This window comes from Urocampus carinirostris, unplaced genomic scaffold, assembly GCF_059441175.1.
Source record: "Urocampus carinirostris isolate Australia breed hairy pipefish unplaced genomic scaffold, RoL_Ucar_1.0 HiC_scaffold_90, whole genome shotgun sequence".
Taxonomy (NCBI): domain Eukaryota; kingdom Metazoa; phylum Chordata; class Actinopteri; order Syngnathiformes; family Syngnathidae; genus Urocampus; species Urocampus carinirostris.
Genome location: NW_028283197.1, coordinates 48166 through 52500, shown reverse-complemented (window position 1 = coordinate 52500; position 4335 = coordinate 48166). Strand labels below are relative to the sequence as shown.

The 4335-nt window shown below is 65.2% G+C and overlaps 2 non-coding genes across 2 annotated transcripts; both read right to left on the bottom strand.

The window, feature by feature from the left end:
- Window positions 1–343: 343 nt before the first annotated feature.
- LOC148345154 (5.8S ribosomal RNA) lies at window positions 344–497 on the bottom strand. Its single transcript, XR_015848799.1, has one exon. It is a non-coding gene; the product is annotated as a 5.8S ribosomal RNA (ribosomal RNA).
- Window positions 498–1839: 1342 nt separating this feature from the next.
- Window positions 1840–3826, bottom strand: LOC148345153 (18S ribosomal RNA). The gene has a single exon (XR_015848795.1). It is a non-coding gene; the product is annotated as an 18S ribosomal RNA (ribosomal RNA).
- Between the last annotated feature and the right edge of the window lie 509 nt (window positions 3827–4335).

The following is a 4335-nucleotide window of genomic DNA, read 5'->3' as shown; positions in this document are numbered from 1 at the left end:
GGAGCCGCGCGCGCGGAGCACCTTCTCGGTATGCTAAGTACCAGCCGTACTCACCGGCAGCCGAGAAGCACCTCCGGACGCGCGGACGCGCGACACCGACGGGCGGACGGACACGGAGCGCCGCCCGAGTCTGTATTTGAGGGTACGAAGGGACGGGGGTCCCTGCGAAACCCCAGCCGCGGAGTGGGCGGGGACACGGGTCGCGCGCCACCCGCCGGGCGGACCGGCGGAATGTCGCGGAGGGCCCGAGCCTCGCCCGCGCGGACCGGGTTCTCGCGCCACCCGCCGGACGGACCGGCGGAATGTCGCGGAGGGCCCGGCCCGCGTCCGATCGATTGGAAAGCGCCGCTCAGACAGGCGTGGCCCCGGGGTAAAACCGGGGCCGCAATGTGCGTTCAAAGTGTCGATGATCAATGTGTCCTGCAAATCACATTAGTTCTCGCAGCTAGCTGCGTTCTTCATCGACGCACGAGCCGAGTGATCCACCGCTAAGAGTCGTACGTTTGGGCCCTTTTACGTCCGCCCGGGACGATCGGAGACAAATTCACGACAGGGTTTGTACCGGAGACGAACGCGCCGCGGGTGCCGTTCGGTCGCTCCCGCGAGCGAGCCCCTAACCCGCGGCGCGGTTACCGACGGGCGCGATACGCGCGACGCCGCGACGAGCCGAGCGGGTCGGGCGCGCGGCGCTGAGGCCGGCGCCCGGCGTCTCCCGCTCGGGGCCGCGACGGCGCCCGAGACGTGCGTCGGCCCGGGTAGGTCGGGCGCTCGGCGCTGAGGCCGGCGCCCGGCGTCTCCCGCTCGGGCCTGACACGACTCGGCGACCGGACTCGCCGGGTAGGTCGGGGGCTCGGCGCTGAGGCCGGCCCCCGGCGTCTCCTACCCGGACCCCGGAAGGCCATCCGACTTGGAAGCCCCGCCGCGCCGCGAAGCGACGCTTTGGGTGTTGCTACCCGTCAGCGAGTGGGTTTGGTTTACAAGGGCGGCGCGACCGCGCTGACACCGAGGGGGGACTGGCCCCCGACCCGGCCGCGGCCTGCCCGGACTATGGATGGACAGAGGAGACCGCGGCGGACCGCGCGGAACCGAACCCCCGGTGTCCGGAGCCCCGGGAGGGACTCCGGTGTCCGGGGGCCGGCCCACGCGCGCGCTACGCGGCCCCTCGAGGGCTCCGGCCGACGGACGCGTTTGGCCGGGGAAAAAGGTAGCCGGTGGGAGCACCGTTTCGTCGCCCTGAACCTTCGTCTCGGGCGGGCGTCCCGACGCCGCCGCCATACGGCCGTTGTGATCCGTGCGGGGATCCGCTTGCTCGGCGACCCTCGCCGAGAGCAGCCCCGCGCCGCACGGACACGCGACACCGACGGGCGGACGGACGCCGGGGCGCCGGCCCGAACCGTTACCTTTAAAGGACGGGAGGTCGTCGAGGCGAGTGCCGCCCCGGAAGCGCGCGCCGGAAGCGCGAGAACCGCGCCGAGCTAGGGTCGTCGGCATAGGGGGATTCCCCGGTTACGGGGGTCCCGCGCACGGCCGCCGCCTTTCGCCCGTCGCTGGCGGTCGCCTGTCGTCGCGCCGCGCCGCGCTACTGGGGTCGTCGGACGAGCGCGCTACCCCGCTCGCACGGAGGTAGCGCGACATCGCCCGCCGCCTTTTCTCGCCTCGCGCCGCGCCGCGTGGCGCCCGCCGAACTCGCTCCGACGCGCGGCCCGGGAGTGACCCGCGCCGCGCCCCCCGTCCCGTCCCGTCCCGGTCTACCCTCTTCCTCCGCCTGCGACGACCCGCCGCCCTCGGCGTCTGGCTCGTCGGGGGTGTACCGAGGCGGATCTGCTGCCGCTCGTACGTTAATGATCCTTCTGCAGGTTCACCTACAGAAACCTTGTTACGACTTTTACTTCCTCTAGATAGTCAAGTTCGACCGTCTTCTGGCACACCGCCGGAGCCGGGGCCGGCCCCGGCGGGGACTATCCGAGGACCTCACTAAGCCATCCGATCGGTAGTAGCGACGGGCGGTGTGTACAAAGGGCAGGGACTTAATCAACGCAGGCTAATGACCCGCGCTTACTGGGAATTCCTCGTTGGTGGGAAATAATTGCAATCCCCAGGCCCTGTCACGAGCGGGGTTCATAGGATTACCCGCGCCTGCCGGCGCGGGGATAGACGACGCGCTTATACGCTCAGTGTGGCGCGCGTGCAGCCCCGGACATCTAAGGGCATCACAGACCTGTTATTGCTCATTCTCGTGTGGCTGAGAGCCACTTGTCCCTCTAAGAAGTTTTCTGCCGCCGACCGCGCGGGGGGCCGCGGTACTATTTAGTATGTTTGAGTCTCGTTCGTTATCGGAATTAACCAGACAAATCGCTCCACCAACTACGAACGGCCATGCACCACCACCCACGGTATCGAGAAAGAGCCTTCAATCTGTCAATCCTTTCCGTGTCCGGGCCGGGTGAGGTTTCCCGTGTTGAGTCAAATTAAGCCGCATGCTCCACTCCTGGTGGTGCCCTTCCGTCAATTCCTTTAAGTTTCAGCTTTGCAACAATACTCCCCCCGGAACCCAGACACTTGGTCGGTTTCCCGGGTGCTGCTCGGCGGGTCATGGGAATAACGCCGCCGGATCGCGAGTCGGCATCGTTTATGGTCGGAACTAGGACGGTATCTGATCGTCTTCGAACCTCCGACTTTCGTTCTTGATTAATGAAAACATTCTTGGCAAATGCTTTCGCTCTCGTCCGTCTTGCGCCGGTCCAAGAATTTCACCTCTAGCGGCGCAGTACGAATGCCCCCGGCCGTCCCTCTTAATCATGGCCCCAGTTCATGACAACCCACAAAATAGAACCGGAGTCCTATTCCATTATTCCCAGCTGCGATATGCAGGGGCGGCCGTGTGGCCTGCTTTGAACACTCTAATTTCCTCAAAGTAAACGCTTCGGGCCCCGCGAGTGACACCCAGCGAAGGGCATCACGGGGGCTTTTGCCGAGAGGCAGGGGCTGGGACAGACGGATGCACGCCTCGCGGCGGACCGTCAGCTCGCGTCCCGGGGTCCAACTAGGAGCTTTTTAACTGCAGCAACTTTAAAATACGCTATTGGAGCTGGAATTACCGCGGCTGCTGGCACCAGACTTGCCCTCCAATGGATGCTGGCCGATGGGTTTGTGTTCGGCTCATTCCAATTACGGAGACTCGAACGAGTCCCGTATTGTTATTTTTCGTCACTACCTCCCCGTGTCGGGAGTGGGTAATTTGCGCGCCTGCTGCCTTCCTTGGATGTGGTAGCCGTTTCTCATGCTCCCTCTCCGGAATCGAACCCTGATTCCCCGTTACCCGTGGTCACCATGGTAGGCGCAGAGTCTACCATCGAAAGTTGATAGGGCAGACATTCGAATGAGTCGTCGCCGCCTCGGGTGGGCGAGCGATCGGCACGAGGTTATCCTGAGTCAACACAAAGGGGGGGCCGGGCCGGCGGAACGAGGACCGGCGCGCGCGGAGCCGCCCGCGCCGCTTACGCCCCCGCCCGGAGAGGCGGAGGCCGGACGCGGGGGACGCGCGCGACGGCTGAGCCCCCGCCCGCCGGACACCGCGTGGGTTTTTGTGTCTGATAAATGCACGCGTCCCCGGGGCGAGGCCGGAGCCCCGCCCGCGAGTCGGCGCTCGTTTGCATGTATTAGCTCTGGATTTGCCACAGTTATCCAAGTAACGGTGGAGCGATCAAAGGAACCATAACTGATTTAATGAGCCGTTCGCAGTTTCACTGTACTGGCCATTCGTACTTAGACATGCATGGCTTAATCTTGAAAACAAGCATATGCTACTGGCAGGATCAACCAGAGTGCGTCTGCCGCCGGGGGGGCGCTGCTGGTGGCGGTGCGGCCCTGGTCCGGGACGAGGCTGTGGCTACAGCCGGGCCCGGGGGGCCGCGCGACACTCGTATACGTTCGGACGGGCTGACGAGCGGGTGTCGTGAAACGATGTTTCGCGCGGAGCCCTAGCACGCGTGGCGTCGGGCTCCGCGACGGTCGGACGTCTGGGTGTGGCTCGAGACGGAAGCTCGACCTCGGTTCGTCTTGGTTCTGCCGCCAAAAGGTTCACGCCGAGGCATGGTTTCGCAAGAGGGCCCCGCGAGTGCCAGCCGTGGATCCCGCCTCACTCGTAACTCGTATCGGATTCGTCCGGCCTCACTTTCGTTCGCACATCGGACAGTTATACGTGTGCTTTAGTAGCTTCCGTTCCCTCTTAGTGAGGCCGTCCGTACGTACCGCCCCAGCTCTTTCTGAGGCGGGTATCCACTCGGCTCGGGGGGGCCCAACGTTTGCCTAGTATCCTCGGCGCTGGAGCTTGAC